We start from the raw sequence: 13,547 nt of genomic DNA, 5'->3' as shown, positions 1-13,547 counted from the left end.
CAACACTTTAAATGTATATAATTTTACTTGATAGCAGGTTAACACCTCATCTAAAAGGTTGCATGTTGACGTGGGTGATGACTTGATTTTTTTTTTTTTTTCTATATTTCCTTTCCATTTCTTCTTTTATTTTTGAAAACCATTTTTCTTGCGTAATTTCACAAAACTCTTATTCATAATATATTTTTTCTTTTTCTTTTTTTAAACAACAAGTTACTACAAATAGCGAACTACTGTTCACAACAACAATTTAGTGTTGCAAACAGTAGCACATTGTTACTGTTCTTCGTCCCAAATTGCTATTACAAATAATAGCTCTTTGTTTGATGCCTAGCAGTATATTAAGTATAATATATATATATATATATATATATATATATATATATATATATATATATATATATATATATAATTTTTATTTTTTATTTTATGCAACTAGTAATTATATTTTTAAATATTTTATTTGAAAAGGAAATTTTTTATTAAAAAAAATTCCAAGTTATCGTCCATGTCAACATGTAACTGCTAGATGGATGTTAACTTACTATTAGGTGAAATTACATACATTTAAAATTTTGAGTGACTTAATTACATTTTTTATTTCATTTAGTAACTAAATTGTACTTTCATGTTTCATTTAGTAGCTAATTTGAACCTTATTCCTAAAGTAATTAAAATAGGAAGGTGTAATGTAATGCTGTTATCAGTACTGCACTTTAAGGTGGTGCATGTTTGGTTACAATTTTTGTTCTCTACTATTGAATTTCATTCTAATTATAATATTTGTTCACTTAACGTATCCTATACTATTATGATATTCAAATCTTTTAATAATTATAAATTCGCCATGAGCAAGTGTGGCAAATTATTGTATGAATCATGGTCCACATAATATTAGGTAAATCATAACAAAAAGTACAATTTAATATACTAAACGTACATTATGTGTGTATTAAATATATATTATACAAAATAATGTACTTTTAGTACTCAAATAATATATTTTTTCTGAATACAATGTACATTTTTTTAATATATTAAATATACATTATGTTAAAAATTGTGAGTCTTGAATGCAGGTGAAATCCTATCTGATTCCTATATTTTGTTTTTAAAACAAATTAATCATCTGTATTTAGTACTGTATTAGGAACAAAATAGATAACTGAAACAGTGCAGGAAGATTTTTGGGTGGCATTTACTGTAGCAAGGAGAGAATGTTGTGCCTCAAATTTAGAATTAGATGTCCATAATGTCTTTATTAAAAAAAATTTATTCATTTTCAAAATTTAAAAAAAGAGATATAATTTCATTAGTTGTATTGTCTTTATTTCTACAATGCAAAAATTCCTTCCATTCAAATTCATTAATTATATTCGCTACATTGTCCATTGTCTTGTTTTTAAAATATCTTGTAATTTAATATCAAAGTTATAATTCAAATAATTAATGTTATATATTTATTTACTAAGTATTTTATTAATATCATAAAAACAGTTTAAAGTCAATCATATTGGCCCTGTTTGGTAAAATGGCTGTTAGCTGATATCTGTTTGCTGTTAGCTGATTGTGTTAATTAGAGGGTATAAATAGTTGATAACATTAGCTGATTGTAGAAAAGTGTTTGGTAAATTAGCTGTTAGCTGATAGTTGTTTAGTATAATTTCTTTTCTCAAAAAGCTAATTGAAAAAGTTGCTTGGAGTATTTTTTTGAATTTTAGCCTTTTGGAGTTGCAAAAAGCTAATTAACCAAACATTAATATTGATATTTTAACTAAATAAAACAATTAATAGTGGTCAAATAAGCCAAAATTGGCCTATAGGCCAATTTTTTACCAAACAGGGCCATTAACTACTTGGGGATGATTTGTAGACAAAGAGGGTATTTTCAAATAACCCAAGAAATTGAAGCGACAAAAGTATCCCGTATATCTCTGGACTACATCACTGATGTTCACTTTAAAGGTAAATCGTATTTTTTTTATTAAGATGATTTAACATTTATAAAATTTTACTACCTTATCTAATTTTATTCATGAAATAAACTATGAATTTCTCTATCCATGAGATCTCATTCAACAATAATGGTAGAACCAAAAGTACCTCGAGTTGAACACCTAATCGACTTGTATGCTTTTATACTGATAATAATATGTAAATTGTAATTATATCATTATCTTACGTAGTTACTTAAAACTCATTATTAAAAATGTTAATGTAGGGCAATAGAACATCGTGCCACACCTGAAGCATTGAAAAGATGTCAAGACTACAACAATGTTACAATCAATATATCTTGTAAATCCAAACAATAGAGAAATTTTAAAAATAGCCAGAGGACAAATAACTCAAGTGTGCAAACTTGAAAAATTCTGTGAAGTGCATATTTTAGTAGTCAAGTTTGCATAATACTCAACTAACCAACAGATGGTAGACTTTTACTTTTGTGTACATAAAGCTCCTTATTTTGAAAGATTTGCTCCCACACTTTTATTAATGAAATTCAATCCTTAATCTCTTGTAATAAATTTTACTTTTACAATCAATTGAGCTAGCACATGAAGACATAAAATTTAGATTCTTGGCATGTGGAAACGTATGCTCTTTTGGGACTACATTAATGTGCCTCGCATTAAGTGCTACTACTATATTTGCATTAATAAAATAAATAAAAGCTAGAATCTATCAATCTATCATTGTACCAAAACTAAAAATATTCTATGATTGTGGAAATCATGCGTCAAATTTCATGATTGAAGAAAGCAAGCCATGATATGATTATTATCATGTTTTTAACTTTTATATACGCTTATTGCGAATAGAATAGCAAAGAGGTTGAAAAAGTTATTTATATAAAGTTCAAATATATATATATATATATATATATATATATATATATATATATATATATATAACCACACTTGTGTGAGACCGTCTTACGGACGATCATTATCCGTGAGGCAGGTTGGGTCGGATCTGCCTAATATAAAAATAAAATACTTAAATAGAAAAATGTAATACTTATTAGGAATTAGGAATAAAGTGTTTATTACTTATTTATTATAAGAGAAAATGTAATTCTTTTGAGGACAAATGTAATATTTTCACATTTTGATGTAAAAGTATTACATTTTCTTTTATAAGTAATGTTGACAAGTGTTTGTTACTTATAAAGGAAAATATAATACTTTTGAGGAAAAAATATAATGTAATACATTTAAATCAAAATGTAAAAGTATTACATTTTTCCGTATAAGTAATAAATATTTTATTCCTTATTAGTATTATATTTTTCTGTATGAATATTACATTTGATCTTGACTCGACCCGTCTCACGGACACTGTCTCACACTAGTTTTTGCCAACGGGTTAATCCTAATCCACCGCAAATTATGTTGTGGACTCGTGTCCACCATGCATTGTGGACACGAGTCCAAAACATTGTCATTTTAAGGGAAAACGGCGGCATTCCAATTAAAAAAAAAAATGATTTTGTTTCGCCGCTAACGGTGTTATTCGTTTGTTTGGCAGGCAGAGCTCTGTGTTCATAATTTCATAATTGTACATTCATAATTCTCTAACTGTAAATTCATAATGTTTGAACTATATGTTCATAATGTTATAACTCTACATTCATAATCTTATATCTCTATTTTCACAATTTGCAAATTACAGAGTTCCACATTCATAATGTCTGAACTGTATGTTCATAATGTTATAACTCTACATTCATAATCTTATAACTCTATATTCACAATTTGTAAATTACAGAATTCCACATTCATAATGTCTAAATTGTATGTTCATAATGTTATAACTCTACATTCATAACCGAGCTTTTTGCGAAGAAGAAATGGAAGTTTGATCGACAGGAAACCCGCGAAAATGGATGCTTAATCGTGACGAAAGTCAGGTTCTGAAATTTATTAAAAAAAAATAATTGGTGGAAGATAACGGTGCCACTTACGGCACCATTAATGCATTACATTGAAACGTCGTCGTTTCAATCCGTGTCCACAATGTATGCTGGACAACGAGTCCATAGCATAATGATTGCTAATCCACCCTTTGCAGCAAATGGACTGAGATGGAAAAGCCCAAATGGGTTAGGCATTAGCAATTATATCGTGGACCATGGTTCACAAAGCTTTCTGGGCCATGGTCCAAAAACGGCGTCGTTTCTTTAAGTAAAGAAACGGCAGTCGTTACAGTTTAACGGAGCGCGTATTTTTTGTGTTTTAATTACCAAATAAAACTATAGTGTATCAGGCATTAGCAATTATATCGTGGACTATGGTCCACAAAGCTTTCTGGGCCATGGTCCAAAAACGGCGTCGTTTCTTTAAGTAAAGAAACGGCAGCCGTTACAGCTTAACGGAGCGCGTATTTTTTGTGTTTTAATTACCAAATAAAACTATAGTGTATCTAAACTGACACTGCTTCACGTATTATTTTTATCTTATCAAATGAAACTGCAATTGAATTGAATTGAAACTGTAGTTGTGTTGAAATGAAACTACAGTGCATACAAAATGAAACTGAATAACAATTTCATATATTTGAGTGTATATTGTCCAGCGAAACGATAGTTATATTAAAATAATACTGTAGTTGTGTTGAAATAAAACTGCAATGTATATAAAATGAAACTAAATAACATTTCACATATTTGAGGGTATATTGTGCAATTAAACTGTAGTTATATCGAAATGATAATGTAGTTGTGTTGTAATGGAACTATAGTGTATATAAAATGAAACTGAATAACAGTTTCATATATTTGAGTGTATAATATCGAATTAAACTATAGTTATATCGAAATGAAACTGTAGTTGTGTTGAAATGAAACTGCAGTGTATACAAAATGAAACTGAATATGTTATACAATCAAAGTTACTTTTTGCGGTTTTTTTTTTTAAAAAAAAGTTGCTTTTTGCGGGCGGCGCGGAACAAGTGCCATTTCTTTTCATTAAAAGAAACGATTCCGTTTTGATATCTGGACCACAATGCATTGTGGACCACGGTCCACATTATAATTTGCCGGTTAGGCATCGATTGGACCTCAGACTAGTTCGTCCTTTTGATACCTCTAACTGAAATTAATGATCACTTTTTATAAGATGCATTGTTCTAATATATATATATATATATATATATATATATATATATATATATAGATTTTGGATCCGGTGCACACCCCCTTGGCAGATGAGCTCGTGAGCACCTTTTCTGACCCTTAATTAGTTTAAATAAATGGTCCAGATGATTTGGGCTTTTTTGCCACGTGCATCAGCTTTGTGAGGATATTAGGGCTTGTTTTGTAATTTCGCATTGGCTTTTATTATAGCATGTATTTAATTTCGCCTGGGAATCTGCGTGAGTATTTCGCATCACTTTCCCAAATTCTTCTGATTTCCTCTTGTTCTCATCGCCTCCTCCCGTCTCTCTGTCTCTCTGAACAACCAATCTTCGAACCATTCTCCCTCGCCGAGTGTCTCCATGAATGGGTCTAGCAGGAGGCAGTCTATGAGGCTTAGGGGTATCTCATCTTCGTCAATTTATGGTACTATCTATCGCCTTTTTTTTTTTTTAATTTTGTTGTTGTTTTCTGGTGTTTTTTCCCAGATTTTGGTGGGTTTGTTACGGTAGCGAAGGGTAGTGGATTGGGGTTTAGGATTTTCGATTTCTTGTGTGTTTGAAGTTCTTGGTTTGTGTGTTTTTTCTGGGCTGTTATCATCGGGGAGTTTTGTTTTTGCGATGTCGATGTACTTAGGGTTTGGTGGTTGGTGCTAGTGTGTCCGTGGGTGGTTTCTGTTTTTCGGGTTAGGGTTTATGGGGGTTGCAATCTGGTTTTTTTTTCTCGAACTGGTCGGGAGGTTGGTGTTCGTGGCTGGGCATTGGTGGTGGTTTGGGGTTTTTGGGCATTGGTGGTGTTTTGGTGTTCATGGCTGGGCATAATTATATGTTTTTTTTTTCTTTTTGTTTTGTGGTTCCTGTGATTTATCTTTGGCATTCGCAGCGGATGATAATTATATGTTTCATGTGCTTTTTCGTGGTCTACTGTGTGCGTTTTATGCCCTTGGTTGGTGCGTTACGGTGTGGCTGCTTTAAAATGCTTTAAAGCCCCTCCATCCATTCACCATTACGTCCTTACTACAACTATTAAGAGTACCAGCAACTGCTAAAAAATATTGAAACATGCCTACTGGATTTGTAAAATTAAACTAATAATTTAAACTAAGTAATTGAAAACTAAACAAAATAGGCACCCAGAATGCACAGACTGTTGTTAGTAGACGCACACGTGAACACACAAACTAATGTCTGTCTGTGTTTCATTTTTGGTGTTGTGTATTACGGTGAATGCATACCGCTTGTTTATGGGGGGTGGTGATGGTGGTCGTACTAGTGGTTTTGTACCGGGTCCGTGGTTGTTTTTGTTTCGTAATGTTTTTTTTTTTTTTTTTGCGATGTGGTTGGATTTTTGTTGGTATTACTGTGTATATCTTTTTTTCCCAATTTCGCTATGTGCCTAGGGGGTTAGAGGTGAATGCAGTATAGTATATCCTTGTTGTAGCTTTATTTACTATGGGTTTGTGCGTACATAGTCTGTGATTAGTGCATTTTTTTTGGGGGGGGGGGGGGGGGGGGGGGGGGGGGGGGGGGGAAGGGGGTTGGTGGTCATGCTAATGGTATTGTAACTGGTCTGTGTGTGTTTTGTTTTGTATTGGGGTTTTTTTTTTATTATGCTGAGGTTAGATTTTTGCTGGCAAAATAGTTCAATTTGTTTTTTCAAGTATGCTATGTGCGTAGGGGTTAGGCGGTGAATGCACTACAGTGTAAACATGGTGTAACTTTAATTAGTATGGGTTTGTGCGTAATGGGGTTCGATTTGTGTTTGTTTCGTAATGGGGTTTTTTTTTTTTTGCAATGAGGTTGGATTCCTGCTGGTAATGTAGCTTGCTGTTTTTTTTTTTTTTTTTTTTTTTTTTTTTTTTTTTTTTACAAGTATGCTATGTGCGTATGAGGTAGGAGGTTAATGCATTATAGTATAAACAGCGGGATGTAAAGGGGTGGATGCATTGTAATATGAACACAATGCTTTAATGTTGCAGACTGTGGCTACGATATATGCTGAGAAGTCCGATGCGTTAGCTGGAGCTTTGGAGGACATGGTCCACTTTATGGAGCTACATGATGACCTCCCGGGGCTGTAAACCCTTCACGATTACATACTAGTTTCTTTCTCAGGATGATGCCGTGCTTGTTCTTTGGGTCGGAACTTTTGCGCACATCGAATCCAACCACGGAAGCATACGTTTTGTAGTATGCGATACCTTCTTTCAATGTAGCAAACACATGGTCCACGGCCGGTTTTATAGATGGGTCGCATTCCGTAACCCAAATCTTAGAGCCGTTTTGTGATTCATCCATAATACAGTCTTGATTTTGGACAGCTTCTTCCATGTTTACCGCTTCTTACATCTTGCACAAGCATACATACTGCCATGTTTCCACCCAAATGCCCTTAATACGACTACCCCGACCCTTTTTGTAATGTAATGCAGTGTGTTATTTAAATGTTCAATACGGTGCACAAACCTGCCAACATACACGCACACACTAGTGTCTATAAAAAATACGTTTCATAGCAGACCAACCAAATAATACCTATACCGTCTAATTCATTCAAAATGAACTAACAATATCATTACACGCACATCCCTTTATAATAATTATTTTGGATACAAAATGAAAAACAAACAAATTCCAAACCCCCTTAATCTACAACATGCACATGCCAATTTAAACGCACGCACACACCAATAGTCTACCCATTACCCAACTGCTTTTGCATTCTTCTTTTTAATAAAAATCAGAAACAAAAACCCCCCAATTGCTTCATGTTCCCGTTACATATTAATTGTTCAAAACACAATAACAAATGCGTTAAATGTTTCGTATGCACACGCGTAGGTCCACAATGCACAAACCGACGTTCAAAATCAATTTACAATCCAAAACAGCATCACCTACCCGTGTTACAATCCAAACCCACCTATTTAAAATATGTCCTTATTTACATTATATTCCTTATTCAATCTCATCCATCCATTACAAATTAACAAATGGATGGGATGTCTACGCACATACTATTTGCTGTTTACGCATCATCCCGTCATCCTATCGGTCAAACAAATAACCCTGTACGCACCCACCTGAACAAGAACACGCTACGCATGTCAATGGACTACTACTTCGTCCAACAACCACACACCCCTCCCACCCCCACCGGGGGAAAAACCCCATTCTTCAGTATATGCACAGACGTTGACATGTGAATGCACTTACCGGTGTGCTCTAGTGTTGTTCCTGCTCTCCCACCGCTTCATTTTCTCCTTTAGCATTGTCCATACCACGTTCACTTCTTCAACCTTTGTAATAATTGAAACTATTAATTTCCATCCACAAATCCCTAAAATAATGCTCCACATTCCAATAATATTATGTCCATAAATAAATTAGAATTACAATTACTAATATAACCTTTACATTGGTAAATGTCCTTAATTACTACCCTAATTTCTTATAATCTCAACCATGGATGGAAATTGAATCAATGGATATTAGGAGGCCTCGTGGTCTCATCTATTAGAGGGGGTGCACCAGATTCGAAGCCTATATATATATATATATATATATATATATATATATATATATAATTTAAGAAAAGGTGACAGAATGGAACCATGCCTAAGAAATTGATAATTGATTGAAACGAGTAGCTAGCTAGGAAATTTCATAGATTCAGTTGCTATATAGTATAAATAAAAGTATTAAAGGGCGGGGTGGACGCCCTTATCTTGTAGCGTATGAGAGACTTCCATTGTAGTTTGGCACGCCGGCCTGCTGAATTTAGGTTGGATTTGATACATCTCTTATAGGGATCCCAAAAGTACGTTGGGGAATATAATAATGACAAGTCAATAATTTACAATTGTTTCTAATCATTGGGGTGCCGATTATTGATCGTAGCTCACTTTTAGTTTATAAATAACACTCTATTCCAAGTTGGGTCGTCACAATCCTTCATTCTTTTTTGTTGTTTTTTTTTTTTGAAAATATTCTTTTTTGTTGTTTAATTCGGAGTATTCCTTCTTTCTTTTTTTTTTTCAATTTTCACATTTAAGAAATACTTAATCCACACAATATGGCATTGTAGTTGATGTATGGCCAGTTTTCATTAGTTTAAATTTTTGTGGCATGATAGCTAGCTAGGCCTTTCTTTGGGGTTTTTCCCTCCCTCTTATATAATAAAAAAAATAATAACAAATAATTGTTAATTTATTCTTGCTTTTTTTTTTTTTTTTTGTAAAATATTAGTGATTTAGGGATTTTAAATTATTGTGTATTATTGTTGAATCATTGTATTTGTAATAAGTATATGAACCCGAGTTCTTGGGTAAGTTAGTAATCTACACTACTACAAATAACACTTTTAACATCAATCTTTTGACACTTTTAACGTTAATTTTTTTTTTCGACATCATTCTAGCATACGTAAAAGAAATCGACATCGTATATTTTTTTAATTTTTAAAATAAAACATAAAATCGACGCTGTATATTTTTTAAATAAAACATAAACCGACGTCGTATATTAATTTAATAATTTTAAATAAATAAACGATATCGATTTTTAATTAAAAAAAAAATCCTGCGTCGTTTACTTTTTAAAAAATTTAAATAAAACATATACGATGTCGGTTTTTGGTTTTAAAAAAAAAACCGAAGTCGTATATTTTATTTAAAAATTTTTAAAAAATATACGACGTCGGTTTTTTACAAAAAAAAAAAAAAAAAAAAAAAAAAAAAAAAAACAAACAAACAAACAAACAAACAAACCGACGTCCGTTTTTTTATTAAAAACCGACGTCATTCTTTTTTTATTTATTAAATTTAACTTTAGTATATGACGTCAGTTTTATTTTTTTAAAAAAAAATGACGTCGTTTATATTTTTTAATTATTAAATTTATTTTATGATTTTCCATAAAAACTTGTGCAATTTTACAATTCACATCAATTTTTAAAACCTGTGCAATTTTACATTCATTGTTCAAACTAATAAATTTTTCAATTAATCAGACTGATAAATATCACAATTAATCAAGCTAATAAATTCTACAATTGATAGTAATTAATAATAATAAGAGTTAAGTCCCAAAATGGTCCTCTGACTATGACCTTTTTTCAAATTGGTTCCTTGACTTCTAATCGCACCCAAAGTGATCCTCCAACTATTAAATTTTAAGTCAAAATGGCCCTCCGTTAGATTTAGCGTTAAGTGGGTGTTAAAATGAAGAGTAAAAATGACATTTTATATTGTTTGTTGTTTAGAGCGCAGCTTTGACCTGCCGATTACTTCCCCAAATTAAATAATATAAACCTAGCTAATTGTGATTTTTCCCCTTCTTCCCCTAGCTAAGTGTATGAAGTATTTACCGAACATGTAATCCATTTTGGTGGACGACTTTGTTTCTTTCCACTCAACATGCTTGTTGCATTGACACACCTATTAATATAAGACATAAAATATATGTAAGTACTTGACATCACTATATTAATAATAACTACGGAATATTAATTATTTATAAATTTACATATGTTTCCCGTGTCTCTTTAATGTCCTCATGTGGGCTGTGGCTCGAAACCAATTGAATCAACCCAATAAATTTCATATAGTAGATGACAAATCGTCATCAGCATGACAGCATCCAATGCCCACTACAAATAAGTAACCGAGGTCGTATATGAAAATTTTAAAAAAAAAAAAAAATGCATGATACAACGTCGGTTATTGACATAACAGGCGTCGTAAATTATAAAAAAAAAAAAATATTTTTGATATACGAAATTGGTTTTATAATAAAACCGACGTTATATAATTTAAAAAATATATATATAATTTTATTTGTTGTTTTGACGCCGGTTTTGCAAAAAAACCGAAGTTATATGTGCGACGTTATAAGTTGATAAATGATAAATTACACTTATTTCTAATATCATATTTATAATGAGTTTGCTTGTATCTCATTTAGTTTGGTGGAATATGGTATTCAATTCATTCTTCTTCTTCTTCTTCTTCTTTTTAAAGAATTTCTTAGAAAATATGGCAGAAAATGCAATTTGTGACATGCTAATAATATTTTTTGTTATATCTCTTTCATACACCTACAGCATAATTGAGGTGAATCAAGTGTCTATGGAAAGATATATATGAGTATTCTCTATAACTTTCATGCTAAGATTTTTAAGAGATTCGGGACAAATAAGGGTAAAAAAAAAAAAAAAAAAAAAAAAAAAAAAAAAAAAAAAAAAAAAGGCTAATAAATTTTGACGCGCTCAGGAAAACGATCTTTCTACATGCTAGTAGTATTTCGGCCATATGTATTTCGTATGAAGTCCAATTAAGGTGATTTAAGTGTCCCTAGAAAGATAAGAGATCTCTCTACAACTTTAGTGGTTAAAGTTTTCGAAGATTTGGTGTAAAACATGAAGAAAAACATTGGAAAAAATCAAGCCACGTGTCAATTTCCTAGAATCTATTTAAACAACATTTTTAACCCTTTTGAGGGACTTACCCTAGGCTTCAAGAAACATTTCAGGACATTCTTGTGGGCAAAAACCACTATTAAGAAGACACTCTTACACCATGGAAGGGCTTGAAAACAAGGGGTTTCCACGATTCAAGGGGCTTTTCTATGCTTTACAACTTTCTTATCATTTCTTTCATTTCGTTGTGTTTGCCTCCATGTTTAGAGGCTAGCTAGTTGTTGTAGTACTTGGATTTATAGTGAACCCTAGGAAGAGACTTCGTTCTTGATTGTTTCTTGCAAATTAATAATTGTTTTCCTTTGATTCAATTGTGTTTCGTTGTTGTTCTTGAGTCAATAATTGCTAGCTTTTTGAATTCTTGATTGGTGCATGAACTTTGAGATAGAGATATCCTTAGCGAGTGTAGACACAATTGGAAGGATGACTTGTAACCCTAGAGGTAAGATGACATTAATTCTCTGTGTTCGAGTAAAATCGTTAGGTAGAACTCACAAAATGTTAATGCAAGAAATAGGAGGCCTCACGTTCTTAGAAATGAACAATTGTTATTGACATTTATATGTTGTGGTCAATGATATCGTAAGGGATTCATAGATCCAAGTACCATTTTCTCACTGGTTGGTTCCCTCATATTTTCTGGGTACCATTCTGGAAATGACGTATGAGCAGTGGTACGCTCGTAATCCCCTCTCACACCAATTGGGGTACAGTTATGGAAATGGTGCACGAGCAGTGGTACGCTCGTACGTGTGCTTGAATGGACTTCATCTTATTTTTTCCAATTCTTGACCAAAACAACCTATAAATGACCTTATTTCCCTTCAAAATGCAAAAGTTTCTAAAATTATAGCTTCAATGCAATTTATACTAATTTAGGTCGTTTAAAGCACAAATCATACCAATTTAGCCACAAATCCACTCTAAAATATACCCAAAAATACTTTGCATTTAGCACTTATCAACAATTTAGTAATACGAAGGTCAGACAATAAAAGGATGAAGCAATAAACAACTATTGTCAAAAAGTCAAGAAATCAAGAAAGAACAACAATAAGGAGTATATAAAAAGAGGTAACTAACAATAAGGAAATGAAGTAACAAGGTAAAATTCCCATTTACTACTACTAGTGGGAAAAATAAAACTCAAATAACCTCAACTACATTTCTCTAGTCTTAGAGCATTAAGAGCACATTTGGTTCACGAAATGAATTTTGAGGTAATAGGAATACTATTCCATAAGGATGGAATAGGTAAGGAATAGAATATGAATTGTATTATATTGTTTGGTTAGTAAAAAGAATATGCTTTAAGAATTATATTACAGTGTTTGGTTGATTTAAGGAATAGAAATGAAATGTGTTTTAAAAGACATAAATACCCTTATAAAAATATGTTATGGTGGTGGTGGTGGCGGCGGCGGCGGCGGTGGTGGCGGCGGCGACGACGACGGTGATGGTGATGGTGATGGTGGTGGTGGTGGTGGTGGTGGCGGCGGTGGTGGCGACGGTGGCGGTTGTAGCGGTGGTGGGGCGGTGGCAGTTGTGGCGGTGGTGGGGCGATGGTGCTGGTGGCGATGGTGAGTGGTGGTGGCGGCGGTGGTAGTGATGGCGACGGTGTGGTGGTGGTGATGTTGGTGGCGTTAGTGGGGTGGTGGTGGTGATGTTGGTGGCGTTAGTGGGGTGGCGGTGGTGGTGGGGGGGGGGGGTAAAATAGAAAATAGAAACTTTAGGCTATTCCTGATAACTCAGGAATAGCCTAATACCAAGGCCCCCCTAGGAATCTTTATTCCCCTTGCAAGGGGAATAGATCATTCCTGGAAATAATGTTCCTGGGAATACAAGTGGTTACCAAACAGAGGAATAGGCCTATTACTGTGAATGATATGCCATTCTAGGCCTATTCTGTGAACCAAACAGCCCATAAATGTAT

The sequence above is a fragment of the Ipomoea nil genome, unplaced genomic scaffold, assembly GCF_001879475.1.
Source record: "Ipomoea nil cultivar Tokyo-kokei standard unplaced genomic scaffold, Asagao_1.1 scaffold2805, whole genome shotgun sequence".
In the NCBI taxonomy this organism is placed as follows: domain Eukaryota; kingdom Viridiplantae; phylum Streptophyta; class Magnoliopsida; order Solanales; family Convolvulaceae; genus Ipomoea; species Ipomoea nil.
The sequence above is the reverse complement of the archived record's forward strand: the minus strand, read 5'-3'. Positions refer to the sequence as shown.